Source organism: Actinia tenebrosa, unplaced genomic scaffold (assembly GCF_029948245.1).
Source record: "Actinia tenebrosa isolate PJP-AT-01 unplaced genomic scaffold, QUT_ActTen_1.0 PGA_scaffold12__29_contigs__length_12842862, whole genome shotgun sequence".
In the NCBI taxonomy this organism is placed as follows: Eukaryota; Metazoa; Cnidaria; class Anthozoa; order Actiniaria; family Actiniidae; genus Actinia; species Actinia tenebrosa.
The window spans coordinates 9,051,168-9,068,848 of NW_028292572.1; the positions used below are offsets into that span (position 1 = coordinate 9,051,168).

At 34.0% G+C, this 17,681-nt stretch overlaps 1 protein-coding gene across 10 annotated transcripts in view; it reads left to right on the forward strand.

Moving 5' to 3' along the window:
- Positions 1 to 17,681, forward strand: part of LOC116293246 (galanin receptor type 1) — a 115,943-nt gene that overhangs the window by 92,324 nt on the left and 5,938 nt on the right. For 6 of the 10 annotated variants that reach the window (XM_031700682.2, XM_089028186.1, XM_031700827.1 and 3 more), the window contains one exon: positions 155 to 239. The gene's annotated coding sequence lies outside the window, so the exon portion shown is untranslated. Of the gene's footprint in view, positions 1 to 154; positions 240 to 1,802; positions 1,854 to 5,768; positions 5,898 to 12,361; positions 12,556 to 13,429; positions 13,482 to 17,681 lie in introns of those variants that run through there. The other 4 variants (XM_031701335.2, XM_031701114.1, XM_031701186.2 and 1 more) reach the window with 4 other exon arrangements.

Below are 17,681 nucleotides of genomic sequence, written 5' to 3' on the forward strand. Positions count from 1 at the left end.
ACTAATACCGAAATAGCCAACATTACCGGATTTGAACCCGGCCTATTTAGGGAGTTGTTTGTGACACTCTCACGTTAACCATTACCTCGAGTCTTCCGGATTCTCATCGAAGCCTACTGAGTCAAGGAATTTCTTTTCTTTTCTTTTCTTTCAGTTTGGACGAAGCGCGGCTGTAACTCACGTCAAAGATCGAAAATCAACACCAGTTTGTTCTCGTGCGGGAATCATCACGCTCAAAGGTAGATCTCCTTCACTTTTCTTTTTCATTCATTTACTTCTAATTGAAACGTTACCCTCATTTTCTAATATGTTTAGAAATTTTGCCGTGCGATTCGGGTTCCATTTGCCAATGCACTTACGCATTTTCCTTTAATAAAATTGTCTAGCGGATTTAAGACACTTTTGCTTCTTAATGCTAGGGTTTAGTGTACTTAACATTAGGGAATCCTTCCATCGCGCTGTACTTATCCAGCTAATTTTCTTATACAACGTTATTGCAGCGAGGAAGCTATTACTGTAGAAAATGATATTAGTGAAATAATTGAATTACAAAAAGGGCGCGAATTTAGCTTTCCTTGTATATATTTGCTCTCTTTCCATAATGCGTTAAGGTTATTTTCCTTTATGTTTTTTTGTTTATCCTATTCAGTATTCAAGGTTCTTTAATAATAATACTCGCCCTTGTACGATTGGATTCTATGGTTTCGAGTCGTTAGCAAATCACTTCATATATCGTGACATGGCGCAATTACCACACCATAGTGAGCCCAATATACATTTATCTTAGTAATTCACTAGCCTTACACATACAAAACTACTCTGCCAAAATAGCACTTCTTTGAGACATAACAGGCGGATTTATAAACTTCAGATTGTCGCACTTGAGGAATAATCGCTAATTTAATGCAGATACTGCCGAAGGGCATTCCTGTTAGGGATGTAACTGTTGTTTGTTAAAAAAATAAAAGTGTGGTTTCCTACAGTTAATCAGCCTCGAGGCAAGTGTGTCAGTCCATTCCATGTACACCCAGTATCGCTGTGTTATGCCTATTCACAGTTCAAATACGATGTGTTTTTTTTTTTACTATTAGTTAAAGTGTCTTTTTGACTCGTATATCGGACCGGTGAACAGTCATGATTCATAGACCTATCGTTATGTGGACAATAGATAATTAGGTCGCTTTCTTTGATCTCATCGTGTCAGGTTAATGAAAACCTGAAGAACCGGAACTCCACATCAAAACTGTGAATGGAAAAAAAAGACTTTTTTGCTTTTTCGTGAAGTACTTTCTATTTATTATTCCAAATAAAAAAGTCCTTGGACTTAAAACAAATTACATCTTCTTCGATTGTTATCTGTATATATGTCTTGCCGTCCATTGAATCTCAGGCACCGCAGTGCTCCCGTAACACGTGACTGGCACATGACACGAAGAGACGCGGATTGATTTGCCACATAAGTATAATCTATGTATTTACTTGACATTTTGATATGAGCAGGCTATACATATATTCTGCTTCCATTTCCTGAATGACCTGCTAACCGGGTCATCTTGGTGCCAGGGCTGCTACAAAACGAACTGTTATGAAACATTCACTAGCCTAGGTCATATATAAAAACAAACTAAACCCACATATATACATCCTGTTTTCATTAACATCCATTCCACTTAGACCTCTATAAATTTGAGCAACATGACTAGTTCAATCCTAAATACTCGTTAAGAAGCACGAAAATAGCCTTTGATTGGTTGTTGAACGGTTCTCACTAAAGCTTGTGAACGGATACGCCCTCGATTGAAAAGAACGAAACGAGCTTAGCGTTGATAAATACAGGAATCACGCAATTTGAGGTAAGCTTCTCAGACAAGACAACACACGGTATACTAAAAAAATAATTATTAGTAATTGGTTTTGGTGTTTTCGTTTCTCATTTTTTAATGAAATAAAATAGGAAAAATTCATACAAACTTTCCGTCGATTCTTTCCGTTGAGATAATCTCTGCTGGTAGGGGAAAGAAGTGTTAAAGCTAAGAATAGGTGATAACGGGATGTCAGGGAAGATAGTCCTTTAAAGTCTGATGAATTATCAATCTTATGGAAGCTACTTTTGATCTTGTTTAAAAACTAAATTTGCGATTTTTCTATGCAAAAAAACAGGTGTTTCTCTGATCATCAATTAGTTTTAGCAGAAGTTGGAATTTTATTATTAATTTAATCTTAGAGGACAGTTTATCATGAGCGAGGAAACAAAGGACTCGTAAATCGCAATGAGAGGAAGATCAAGTCGATGAATAACATCGAGAGAATAATCTAGGAAAGACTAGCAATGAAAAAGCTGGACAATTTGCATGTTAATCACAATGAGTGTGCGTAGAAGATGTACGACTTGTTATCAGTAGAAGTGCTTGTTAACGGCCACTTATGATGACAGGAAAAATTATTCTTGAGAACAAAAATAGATCTTGAGAGAAAGAGACATGATGGCGTCTCCTTCAAAGATTGAGTTTATCGTAATAAAAATTAACAATTTTATTTTACATGAGGCACTATTTAGATAATATCACCTGTCTTGAGATTTCGAACTACGTGTTAATTGATCTGCAATTTCAAACTCATTAACTTGATGACTTTGTGAAAGAATCGTCAATTTTTAAAGATAAAATCACGCATGACAATTTTAGCTATTCTGGTTTTTGACATTTTGAATTCAATTTTTTTTCCCTGGAAATTTTAGTGTTATTTTTGAATTATATTCCTGTGCTAAATTTAATGAAATTATTTTCATTATGCGATTCAATTATTTTGTGGTGCATTTTCTCCTAATTTTACCCAGGGTGCCAAAAATATATTAAAAAATAATATAAATAATAACAACGACAATTGCTTCATTATTTCTAAATTACTGGTCGAGAACATTACAAAATAATAAGTCTGTATTACAGATATGTATGAACTTTTTCTTCCATTCGTGGATAAACTAGACAAGATTTTTGAAATAAAAATGGTAATGTAAAGAGTTCTCTTTACTAATCGTTCCACTAAACCCGTGCTAAAAAAAGAAGTCACGCTGTTATGCGGATTTTAAATGACTTGAGAAGTTAAACAATAAGTCCCATTCATATTAGGTTAAAGCAAGTAATATCAACACCTTGGACTTAATGGAGTAGGATAAATTAAGTTTGTCCATACGTAACTTTAACATCTTTGTCAATATTGGGAAACACAAGTCGCAACAAAGATATTTTGGAATATAGAAATGTTGATGAATCAGCAAAATTGTAACTTAGTTAAAAGTGAAAAACTTTAGGAGTTGAAGGAGTCGTGCGAGGAATCATACTATCAGTTAGTACGTGCTCTGCTCGGTATTGAATGAACAGATATTATAACACTACAGGAAACTCGAGTATATTGCTAGCTTATACACTTAACATACTTATTCTAGGTGGCTCTTTACTAGAGCTATTAGAAGCAGTACGTTATAGTTCGTTCAAGGATTCACTACTCGAAGAATTGAGCCTTTATATAAAAGCAACTAACTGTAGCAGGTAAATTGTAACAAAACTTTTTAGTCCAAAAATCTTAGTCAACGTTTTATCTGGGTTTTTTTTTTTTTGTTTTTTTTTTTTTTTTGTTTGTTTGTTTGTTGTTTTTTTTTTTGTTTGTTTGTTTTTTTATTTTTTTACATTATTACCTAGTTGGTGTGGTTAAACGCGGGAATAGTCATTAGAAATTTTGTTCCTCCCAGGTATATTTACAAATTTTATTAGCCAAGCATTCGCACAATTAGTGCAAGGGCATTTTGCGCGAAAGCTCGGCTAATAAAATTTGTATATGTACTTGGAAGAAACATAATTTTCTAATCATTTGAAAGTTGTATATACACCCTTTTCTCCACGCAAAAACAGCACGTCGTACTAGACTCACTAACTGGAAGTTAATCTGCAAGGGCTGTATGAAGTTGCTTTGTATTTACCACTCAATACGTTTTGTAAGTGCTTCTTTCTTACAAAGGACATAATGCTGTAGTGTGTCGTTTAAACTGCATCTCAGTTCGTGCTTAGCCAAGGATACTGATTTATCGTATTAGTACCGAATTGGTTATATTTGCCCATGTAATCTTGGGTGCCTAAAGATTTTTACACTGTACAATTCTCAGTTGCTCGATCTTCCCAGATAGTGGCCTGAGTCACTGATGCACTTATGCTTGCGCGCAACTAAGGCTCTAAGTAACTTGCAGTTGATATAGGGGATTTTTAAAACACTCGACACTTTGTACAGATGGCCTGTTTTCGAACAATCTCGCATCGTTGTGACCTCTGTTCAGTTTACCCAGTATCAAGAGTCTTAATAGGTGTTGCTATCGACCCCGTAAAACAGATCTCCCACGACCACGGATTGTCTGTCTCAGTCAGTATACAACAGCATAGATTCTACCTTGTTTCCTTGTTTTGGATACAAAATTAATAAGTCGTGCCTTTAGGTTTGATGCAATTTGCTCGTTCATGGTTTATTACCTGACGACGCTCGCTACTTTCTTGTATAGACGATTCATAAATATATTCAAGAAAAGAGAGTTTTAAGTCAGTAATTAAGCACGAGAAGAAAGAAAGAAAAGAAAGATAGACAATGAAAAGGGAAGACGGAGAAAGAGAGAGAGGGGGGGAGGGGGGGGGGGGGAGGAGGGAGAGAGAAGTAAAGAAGACAGAAGGAAAGAAAGAAGTGACAAGAAATGAAGACGATGAAACGAAACTAGCTTGATTGCATCCACGCCGATTTTCCTCAATTCAGTTGTTATGGAGCATGTCGACTCCATTCTATTAATAAATCTAGCATAAAAATACTTTCTGGATTTTACTGGAAACAAGATCTCCAGAAAGTGGTCCTTGAAGCAACATCTGCTAGAGTCGGTCCATCATGAATACAATCAAGATGTCTGTTTCTTAACTGACACCTTTTAACCCTAACAAACCGGCATTCTGAATATACGATTATAATGTATTAACGGTTGACTTATAATTACATCTCACTTAATCCCAGTTATTATCAATCCTATATTTGAACTATAAGCTTTTGTTTATGCTTAATTACGTCCGTACATGAAGAAAGGAGTTTTGAATATATACGATTTGGACGGTTTTGTAATTTCATAACTATTGCCTGTACAGAAATATCCGTTTCATTACAGTACGTTAATAAACAAAGCCACCAAATATGGTTTTCAATTTCTTCATTAGATCCAGCGATATTAAAACAATTATGTCCTGCCTTGTGTGGTTTGTTATTCCAAGGGTCGGCGTTTTTCACCTGTATTTATCACCCCAAATAACTGTGTTTCGTGGGTGTTAATAGAAAAACAATGCATATGAAGTATTTATATGTTTTTCAGCGTATTTTTAATTATCAATCGTAGATGTTTTAATTATTGTGCTTATTTGCGTCACCGTTAGCTCTTAAGTGAGCAGAAAGTCACTAATTCTGCCTTGTGTTTGGTAAAAACCTAAACGTCTTCGCGCATAATGCAATATTTCGTTAAATATCCCAATATTCCATCATAAGCACGAATCCCTTTTATTTCCATTGGATACTAAAGCTTTCCTCCCTTCAAAGAGGCGTCTGCAATATCTGGTTTTGCCTTTCGACTGCACGTCTTTTCCTACGCAAATCGTTTCCTTGGAAACCTCTGATTAGCACTAACGAAAGAAAAAGTAACCGTCGTTTGGTAGCCAATGAAAAAATAGCAATTAATCAATGCTGGAACACCTTCATGATCCAGTGAAAGGTTTCGTTTATTAGTTTGTTTGCAGTCGTAGATCTGGAAGCTTGGTCGTCCAAGGATCGTCACTGAGAAAGGTTTTGTCGAAAGCTTTGAGGCTTCTTTGAGGTTTTTAAAGAAGGTAACGATTCTCACACTCTTTCGTATTCAGTAAATGACTTCACAAATTACTTTACGGCTCTATGCAATGCGCTTTGCTTAATTCGCAAGTTGATTTCAGATTTCTTTTTCTTATTTTTTTCTGGTATTACCTGTGTTTGTAATTTATGACTTCAAATGATGTGAAGTGACGTTCAGTGTCTCGATAGACCCATCTATACTCACGTATTCTTAAACAACCTACGCCATATCTCTCAAGCAAATCATTCATTGAATTCTTTTTTTGTTGTTGGTGTTTTCTATTCTTTTCTTTTTTTTTTTTTTTTTTTTTTTTTTTCTTTCTTTCTCAAGGGAAAGTTGCCGATATCTTAGACCAAAATGAAGTGTTATATATTTTTTCTCTTCCTAGCAATACACTTCTTGCTCAACTCAACTACTAATATATTAGTAATGTATGCAATAAGATCCACGAGTTAGTGCATATTTATTGTCTAACTGATTAGTTTTTTGGTGTGCCAAACAACCGTTTCTTCTAAGGCTTTTTTCATTGTTTTCTAACAAAAGCAACCCTAAGTCTATTGAATCTTGACTCTAGTGCCACTGATAAACCTCGGCACCACCGCGCTAGATATGCAAGGCATTAGATTATTATGGACAAAGTGTTTGTTTTATAAATAAGCCATTTTTGCGCTTAATGCGTCCCACAACAGGAAATCGTTATCTTAGCTTGGATCAAGATAGAAGAATAATGTATGTTATAGACTATGTATAGAGTTTTAGCTCGTTGCCATGATCGTTATATCAGGAAATCTTGGCAAAACCTTTCACTGTCTGAAGTTCACGGCCCCCTCAATCAAGATTAGCTTAGTTTAAGATATTCTTCTTGGTGTAATTTGATTGGTATTTTGACTTAGACTCGACGTCTGTGCGAAACTATTTGTACAGTAAATTAATTTTTTTCTTTTCTTTTCTTTTTTTTTTTTTTTTTTTTTTTTTTTTGTCATAATTTTATCTAAATAATCTAGAAAACCCCGTAAAAATGCCGCATATTTTATTATTTTAAATTAAATACAATTTTCTCTATTAGAAATCGAGAATAAAATACCCTTGTTTTTTTGTTTTTTGTTTTTTTTTTTTTTTTTTGAAGCAAACTTTGAAAATATTATTATAGAACTCATTGTTAACTTTTCCTATATACAGTAATTCACTTGTATTTGTTTAATTATTTATTTATTTATTCATCAAATCTATCATCATCTAAACTTGCCCAAAGCTCTGTGCTCTCCATGGGGTCGTTTATCTTTCATTCTCGGAATTTTTTCATTCATTCATTTCCTATTTTAAGATAATTTTGGAGTTTGGAAAACGATTTTAAGTAAATATGAATATTTTCGGAAGTGGCCTTGTTTAGTGATAGCGGATGTGTAGGACATGTTCAAAAGAAATAAAACTACTTGAATTTGATGCAGATATGCGACCTAATCAGAAAGGTTTGCCAAATGGAATATTCCGTCTTTCCAGAATTTAATTTTCCCGGTATTCCGACACTATTTCCACTTTTTACGTCAAGCTGGGGAAATCCATGAAATTCCCAAGGAAATAAAATCAGGGAGGCGCGCATTCATGAAACAGGAAGACGAAAGAATAACTATTTTGTGTGGTGATAATTGTACATATTTTTTAATAGATTTTTTGACTAAACTTGTGTAATTATAGCTTATTTTATTATAATTTGGGGATTTAATGATTTTATATAATTGCTAAGGAAGTGGAAGCAGTCGCATTTTCTATAACAGGAAGATCTAAGATTTTGTACAATCTTAGTTGTATATATTTATGGGACGAATAAATCTTAAAGTGCCAGGTTTCAGCTAGTATATGATTATTTATCTTTATCCACATAATAGGCATTTCACTTATAGTCCCAAGAAAATGGAAACGTATACATTTGTTTCCAAGTGGATCTCGGACTTGATATCATTTTTCCCCCGTTTTTTAATGAATTTTATCGCGTTCTGTTTTATCGAAGACTCTCGAATTGGAACCAGTTTTCCTTTTCGTCAATACAGGCAAGGTATATAAGTAGATAAGTAGGTGTCTGTGTAAACGTATACAGTTTTATAGATGATTTTCTGGTGTCGTTTGCCTGGGTTAAATTTCAGACATTTTTAAAGGGCTTTTTTACGTGTTTAGACAGAGTGTATATATACTCATTATATTCCTTGTAAAGCTACTTAATCTTTCTCGCTATATTCCTATCTGAAAAGACGTTAACAGTATGTCAATATAACTTATTCATATCTATGAAAACCGCGTGGGACTGGTAATCATGAATCGAAGAGAGTCGTCCTAGAGTACGAAAAGTACAACCACTCGCACGCGATGGCCATTTGAGGAAAAAAGTCTAATAATAATGTTATGTTCTTTTGAATACGAATAGCTCATCTTTTAGAAGTATGAATATGGTGTATTATATATTACTAATATTAATCCGCTATTAAAAATAAAATAATAATGGCGATGATAAAAATAATGACTAATGATGAGGATATCGATAATATCGATACTGCTAATATATAATACCTGAAACATTTAATAGATTCTGACTGTCTAAGAGCAGTGCTGTTAAACAATAACAGGAGAAAAGAGTAATTTGCACTGCAGTACAAATGAAAAATTGTTCATTAATTTTTCATGTGTATTATTAATGAGTATTCATTTGATTTCTTGTTCAATTTGGATTTAATTTGCACTCGTGTGTTTTTCAAAGAGCTCAAATGGTACTCTTCCTATCGGGCTCGTGCTATTTTGTAGCTCTGAAAAACTTATTAGCGCAAATTAATTTCAAATTGCACTCGAAGCCATATGATTACCAATAGCAAGATTTGTACGCTATTCTTCTAAAAGAATTCCTTTATCATTTTTTATTTTTATTTTCTTTGCCTGTGTCTGTTCAATCACTAGCTACATCGCTAGTGGTATAATTGAAAATAATGACACGTTCTTCATTTGATATAATTTCTCACAAATGTGTAAAATGAGATGAAAACGAACTTAATTGTAGCATACAAGTCTAACTGAGCACGGCATCTTCTCAGCTGACCTTGTTGTTCTTCTCGCCATTAGAATCACACTATTCAACGCAGTCATTAATCATTGACTTTTTGATATTAATCCAGATTATTCAACTCTTAATAGTTTTTAAACAACATATTATTTTCCATGTAGTCTTGCACAGGAGAACTGATGAAAGAACGCCGAAGCGAAAATATCGTAAGCGTTTACCATTTCCACTCCACTACAGTCATTAGATGAGTAATGACACTAAGTCTGGATCAGTTCAGTTTATATTTATCATAAGAGTGGCTGAGATGAGTACGGTGCTTTACTCAGTACACCAGACGAAAGAAAGTGATATTGTACAAAATCAACATTGGGTAAAAATGCTTTTCTTACATCATCATTAGAGAGGGTTTATTGTTTTCGTGTTTCTTTGGCAACTTTTTTTTTTGTTACGTTCATCGGCTACTTTTTTCCTTCCTTTCCCCTATATTTTTTTTCTTCGTTTTTCTGGTCAGATGTTTTCTTTCCCTTTCCTTATTTCTTTGTTTATTTTGCTTTATTTTATTTCATTTTTTCTATTTTTTTCTTTAAATGTAAAATGAATGAATAAATCAGAATGAATCAATCAATGATTGAATAAAGACTTCAGGCAATAGATATGAAAAGTTGAAGAGTTTAAATAAATAAATGAATGAATGAATGAAAGAGCGAATGAATGAACAAAGAAAGGAAAAACAGGGAGGACACAAATATCGAGTACCATAACAAGTCATACCGACGTTTTTCTTATCATTTAACAGAAAAAAGAAACCTTAAACAACTTTCGATTGATATGGAAATATCTTTGACAACAAGGAAAATCCCCAAGAGCTTTGCCTAATGGAAGAACAATACGGCCACGAGTCAATGCATTTATAATTTAGAGAAAATTGCGGGGGAAAAACTTTTATCTCTTATTATTACTTTCTGTTCATTTTCCTATTATGATTTTTGCAACAATGTTTCTAATTTCAAAATGAAATTTCGTGAAAGATTAAATAATCTTAACAATCCTAAAAGTCTGGAGAGTCGAGAAGAATGGTTTATTCCTATAGCAACATGTTATCTATATTTTTCAACCTCAAACTAAGCTTGACTTGTTGTTATAGTAACGGTAAAAGTATTTCGATTCCTTGTTATTGGCTTCTTCACACGTTAAAATAACAAGGACAGACTACGATATGTTCCTGAGGGGACAATAAAAGTGGCGTATGAATGAAGAGTGTGGCCCATCGTTAAGATTACCACACACAGACACCCTTAATAAATAAGCGATTTTTATCAAATAAATTATCAATTCAATAAATAATTATCCCACTGGTTCTTGCCATGGATTCGGAAAGGTTTAAAAAATATTTGTTTCAGAAACTGAGAAACTTTTCTCCCCGCTGAGTTTAGCTCATCCTTTTTAAAACGAACACACGGCACCAAACTAATGGCGCAGCGCACTGATTCTAAAAATAGCTTAAAGATTCGGACAAACATTGCATTCTGTTTAACCGCTATGAGGATTATACGAACCGATTTTATTATTTTTACTTAAAGTTACAATAATAACCCACGTAAACTAAGATCAACTGCGATCGGCAGTGAAAATTATCTGCTGAAAGTAAACTTGTAAGTTTGTTTGTCCGAATTTCGCCTTCGTCTTCGTTTTTATGACGTCACGGTTGCGCTGCGCTATTGTTCCATTCGTTCTATATAATTTAATTATTTAACAATTATTCGCCGAAGGCGAAGTGATTATCGGGGCTATTTACCGAGACGCGAGTCTTCGAGCGGCGAGGTAAATATTCCCCAATAATTACTGAGCCTGAGGCAAACAATTGTTTTAGTATAAATACACAGGTGATTCTTTCAAAAAAAGAAAAAAAGAAGATAAAAGGCATTTTTTCCCGGTAACAGCAACATAGCGGCTGGCCGCCATTTTGGATTTTCGCTCGAGGTGATTATCGTGTGATAGTGTGAGTTTCTTGACCAATCAGCGCGCGAGATTTTCTATAATCACCTGCGTATTTTTACTAAATAATAATAATAATTATTATTATTATAATTATAATAATGATAATAACGATAATAATAATACTTATGATAATGATCAAAATAATAATAATATCTCTATTTAAACTGGAAAGAATGTATCAGACTGATAACATATCTCAGTTAAAAAAGTATAAAAAAGGTATGAAATGTCTCGGTTGCGGACGGACGCATAGGCTCCGCGTGATACCCTAGCTATATTCAAAATACAAGTTTGTATCAACTTTTTGCCATTCCAAGGTCGAGAAAAGCCTTGGATTAAGTTGAAATATCAGTGCATTGTGAGACTGTTTTAGGGGTTATATTTCCAAGAAAACGTATACGTTGTCCCCCTTATAAAACAGTCCCACAATGCACTACCATGCCAACTCAACCCAGTCGGTCTTTTTTCAACCTCGGAATGGCTAATAGCGCACAAATAAAAAGCTGGTTGTACAGTTAGCCTCTCAAGAGGTATCCCTCAGGCATACACTAGCTATTGACTCATATAAGGTATTGAATAGTTACATAAGCTGTTTTGTTAGAGTTTAGCTGAACATTATTTAATGTTTCATGTAAGTACGTGCCAAGTTACAGGTCACAGGGACAGTTTTAGTTAAACTGTTTGAGCCACTCCCACCTAGCTTGTTTATTTTCTAGTGGTTATATCTAAAGTTCTATAAAAAGAGTTTCGATAAAGCAGGGATAATCTTAGCTTAATTAAGAAAGAATGTTCCAGATTTCAATGACAATAGAAATCGTTTTTTAACCTCTCGTGATACTAATCATTAGCTTAGAACTGATCTGCTTTCTCTGTTTCGTAGGGCTAGGATCAGCTACGTAGTTTAAAGATTGACCAAAGCAAGTCCGATAACCTAATTGTTCATTTAAATATACGGAAAGGGATAGACATGTTTTGTCAAGACCTCTCCTAAATTTATCAGCATAGCATATATAGATACATATCACACACACACACACACACACACACACACACACACACATACACACACACACACACACACACACACACACACACACACACACACACGCACGCACACATACATAGATATATTGATATGTAGTATCAATTGAAGTGAGTATGACTTAGTTCATAATCTGTAGTATAATCGACCACTCGACGTGCAGGATTCGTCTGATATGATTACTTAGACACTAATTTATACGTTCAACAAAGATATCTGACATGGAGGTTCCGGCTAATGAGGGCTATCGATTTTAATCTTTAATGATATAAATTTAATCATATATCTTCATATAAGACCTGTGTAGCACGCGCCATACATCCAAACTACTCAACAGTACCAAGGCGTGGTTACTCATTTCCTTTCATCCTGGCTGAGCGGAAGGATTTTGTATTTCTTGCAAGAAGATCGAAGTTAATTGCGATAGCTGGATCACTTCGGGCATAAATCTCGTTAGTAAGTCTCATTTTAGACGATTTACGTCGACGCTAAACCATTATTGTACCGCGAAGGATTCTGGGAACCATCTTCTGAGATGTTGTAATTCAGTAAAAACTCAAAGTCGATGATGAGGTAAATTTTGTTTGATAACAAGCGTAGGGAGTAAGGCTCGAATTCTCACGAGAAAATAAGTGATACTCATAAGATATTATCTTAGTGCGTTAAGGTTTCTTCAATCGAGGTAATCTGGTGATACTTGACAATATCTAAATGTTTGAAGGAGCATAAAAAATCGTGTGTTTTACTTACACAGAAATATAATGAATAATAATATAACATAATATTAATAGTTTAAGGATTTCTTTGAGATTAGCTCATCTTTTGATGATAAATGACAATATCTAAGTCTTGGAGGATTAATTCGTGAGCTTTACTCACATATGCAGAAAAATAAGAAATAACAATATAAAATACCTATTGATGGAGATGTTTCTTTTAGATTGCCTTGTCTTTTCATAATACCTCATAATCATCTTATTACCTTGTTAAGACAAGCAACAAAAATTCGCAAAAGAAGTACGAAATTATCTGTTAACTATATGAAGGAAATGCTTGCCTGTACGCAATACGTGATATCATCTAAGTTATGGAGTATTCTACTAGACTTCAAGATAGTTGTTGATATATGTCAACTATTACGAAACTTTTATAATTGAATTCAAAATAGCAGTCGTACTTCCTTTACTGATAGAATGCCAAAACCAAGAAAAACAAGCTACACTTGTCTCGACATCTGTCACAATGTAGACAAATTATTGATTCCAGACATTTACGTATGTAATTCAGTCCTTTTAACAAAAGTGACAAGTCCAGAGTTGAATTTATTTATTTTTAATGTATGTTCTTGTTTTTCATTTTTCATAGCAGCCTCGTGGTTGAATTTAACGGAATATTTGTCATTATAAAAACCAATATAGTCGCCATGTCCGCTTTTATTAATAGCGGTGGTGCATTCGCTTATCACTTCTTGGGTTCGACTCCTGGACTCGGCATCACATGTGAGTAGGGTTTGTTAGGGCTTTCCCTTGATTCGATTGTTTTTTCTGTGTTTCCGCAAAACATAAAATACTAAATTCCAAATCAAACTGTAAATCTTTTTGTTAGCCTTGCCCTGACTTTGATCAACCCAGGCTATTGATAAAAATTGAAGGTCCAGTTATTTTCTTGCAGAACTCTGCAAATAACCTTTAACTTTTAAGTTGATAATGACACCGTGAACGCGCAAAAGAATAACACTGCCATAACAATATATCCGTGAAATAATAGTAATACTAACTTACTTTATTTTATGCTAATTCTATTGTTTTCTTTTGTTTAACTAGCAATATTTTGAACAATTTTAGTAATGGACATATTGTTTGCACTCTGGTAACATAGACTCTGTAAAATAAATTGCAGAAAGTAAGTAAACATTTTTTTTGTTTGCTTGCGACCACTCTCCGTTCATGTCCCGAATACTCTGATTCCGGGTTCGTTGTTTCAAGCTGCATTTCATTTCGTCATTGTTGTCCTGTTTACGACGAAAAGAACTCGAAATTCCCAGCATTATTATGAAATAAAATTTAAATTCTAATTAAGAAAGAAGAAAAAAAACTGATTTTATCGGAATTATGAAAATATATTTTTTAAATTTCTCCCGATCAGCCTGCCGCTCGACCTTACGAAGAAAAAGATGAAAAATAACCTTTGTTGAGTTATTGTTTATAAATTATTACCGTGAAATGCAGCAATGTAAGGTAACTGTAGAAAATAGCATGGGTTATTTGTTTTCTAGCGACGTCTTTCTACATGTTCCAATACTCTGTAATCCTAATTCAGATCATTGCTGTTTTCTATGAAATATCCCCAAATATGAGTTAAAAATTCAAATTGAACTAAGAAATAAGACGCCCGGCATTGAATGAGTAACCAAAATCTTTATACGATTATTTGGCTTGAAGATATAAATATTCTCCAATATCTATGTATTTTTTTGTACAATTTCTGGAGTCAGAACGAACTGTAATTATTATCAATTATTCATGTATTAATTTGTATTATTTTTAACAGGTGAATTATTCTTTTCCAAAACGGCGTCTGCTTCACCAAAACACTAGATGACAATATTAAATATCTGTCATTTAATAGAGGCTGTCTTTTCTGGTTTTGCACATAAGTACATTCAGTATATACTTGATGCTGATGATCAATAGGTGGAGAACTATTATTAGAAATGATTGAAGACTTTTCAGTAAGGTTGTCTCCGGACGTTTCTCGTCTACTCAAAACAAGGGTTTTTCTTCTTCAAATAGTTAACTAACAGGAAGGGGCTTTTGACAAATTCTTGAAATAGTATCTTTCTAGAAAAACAAATAGCCGTGTTGATGGTCATTTGTTCGTTTTGTTTTGACGTGAAACTCTCTAGATTCGCTTTTAAAGGAAAACATTTCAGTTGTAATAATCAAGACGTCATTAGTATATGACGTGTATAGCTTCATATATCAAGTACAGACTAATCTTCAATTAATCCATCACCATTTCCATCATGAAACAAATTCTCTACCCGCGGTGGATCATTAGTAGGAACTGAAATCTTGAATAACGTCTGAGTCATTGGTGGCTGCGCTCTTGCTTAGCTATTCATTATATGAAATGATAGATTACGAGCAATTTTCAATATCAGTTGACCTCAGTAGTTACAAGCTGCCTGTTTAAATTTGGTTTTTCACTAGAGCCAGTCAAAAATGTGAAAAATATCTACTAATTATTTTTGATTGATGGCAACAGGAAAAAAAGATCGACAGACACCGAGTTCGTGTAATGTTGAAACTGCACTGAAATAAAAGACAAATAACATGGTGCCAAGTGAATATTGGACCTTCACGGAACATGACAGATCCGTAAGACGCCCAGAACAAGGGCTAGTTAGAATGATAAAAAGAAAAGAAATTTTGAGCAATTTCCATCAAAAAAGGAACGGATAATTATTGTCCTTTTTGTTCTCCAAAACAAATTTATTGCAGACAAAAAAGTTGAAAACCTTTTCTTTTCATTTTAGTTGCACGTCAAGTTTGTATGTACTTTCAAAGAGGAGCAGGTTGTTAGGATCGTCCTCTATCCCTTACAAATGAGTTTCTCTAGATATTGTCCCCCCTTTTTCTTTTTTGGTAGATCCAGCTACAATAGTGTGTCTACCGCACCAAATTGATATACCTATTAAAATAAAGTTAGTCACCAAAAACTTAAAAAGCTGAGGATCATCGAGGAAACGAGGAAGGAAAATGTTTTGATACAAACTGCAGCTTGGTAATGCTCAGAAGAGGTGAGACTGTACTGGTAAAAGATGTGCAAGTCCATCAACAGTTATCAAGCAGGTGAAACAATGTAAAACGTACTGATCTACCCATAATCCTTGTCGGTCTCAGCCTTGTAGCTAACTTTATTGAAACAAGTATTAAACGTGGTCGGGTTAAATCATCGTGCAGATTTGGAACATTGGTTCAAGTTACCAAGCAAAGCATTTTGTCACTCTTTGTGTATGTACCTGTATGCAAACACTCTCAAATGCCCAGGATTTTGACTACCCAGAATACCCCTCGGTCTTAGCTTGCGAAAGTTCACCCCGACAACTAAGGCAGACATGACGATATCTGTTTTAACTGACATTTTCTTTAAGAGAATTTAGTTAATCAGTCAAAGATAGCTTTTTGGGCGTTTCTGCAGTAGAATTTCACTTAAAGACATAACACTAAATATCATATAGGTTTTAACGAATATGGAGAAAGACGACAGAAAAAATATGTCGCGTTGAGTTAATGATCTGTCACGACAAGAAAGAAAGCACACTCGGCATGTGATTCACATACTATAGTATGTAAACGAGCACTGTCTAATCCAATACAACAAATGTAGAATTAAAAGAAAATTGAGATTAACTTATGGGTTGCTAGCGTACAAAGCACGTTTGTCGTGCAGAAAAAGAATACATTTTCGTACATACATGTAATCAAAATAAGTTTCAAAGAGATCCTCAAGAAACGTGAGCTAGAAGTTGGGTTTTCGCATTTTTTGTCCAACTGAGATTCTTCTAGAAGTATAAAACTAATACTCAAATGGTTATCTACGTGATGTGGCATTTGCGCCGGCGAAGATGGCACACTGGGGCGAAATCGGATGTTTCGATTGTTATTAATTTCTATCAAGTTAAACAAAATAGCCTTACCGTATACCAGATCTTTCTCTTGCTGATTTTGGTGTGGTTCGCTCTTTTATTGCCCTTCTTTTTCTTGGTTGTTTTTAGAAAAATTCCCTTAGCGCTTCAATTTTGAACTTCTTCAAACTATCAATCCGTGAGATGAGCTCAATACTTTATTCGTTAGTTTGATTTTTTTTTTCTTCTTCTGTCGTTTCGAGAGTTGCGATTGAACACACTTACATTTGTTTTCTAAACTAGAATCTTTTTGAAGTGGATATTTACCTTACAATGCATTAGGAAAGTAAACCATCTTACTGTCCATTTTGAAAAGCACAGTTAAGATCTTAGGTTAGAAACTTGCTTTAAGGTTACTAGGTAGCTCATTTGTTTTTTTCAAATCAATTCAAACAAACTGTGTAATTTTTTTTTATAGAAAAGATGTTCTTTGCTTGTATTTGCTTTGTATTTTGACTCGTGAAAATCATCCGTGTTTGAATAGCTTGTCAATAATGTTTCACAAGTGAAAGCTGGAAGTACTTGTTTGTAAATTACGTAGATCAACCTGATCTTGTTTTGAAGATAGAATATTAGGAAACCTCTCTCGGTTAAAGACTGCTCTTGGAACAAATGTGCATGTCAAATAATATTATAAATAATAAGCAATAATTTAATAATGATAGTAATAGTAATGATGTTGGTGGTGACGGGGTGATGATGTTGAAATTGGTGATGAGGATGATAATGATGAAAATATTAATAATCATAATTACTATTAAAATCATAATGATGAAAATAATGAACATAATGACGATAATACTGAATGATGATACTATCACAGGTTTTTCAACTGATTTAACTTTCCTAACATAGCACAATTTTCTTTTTCGCGACAAGGATTTCATGTTTTCCCTAAAATAGAAATTCTTCATCACATGTCCTTATAATTAATTCTAGCTTCAGTTATTCGACTGATAAAGGACTTTTCAATTCAATTTATTTTTATCAGAGCTACTTATCCTTAGTT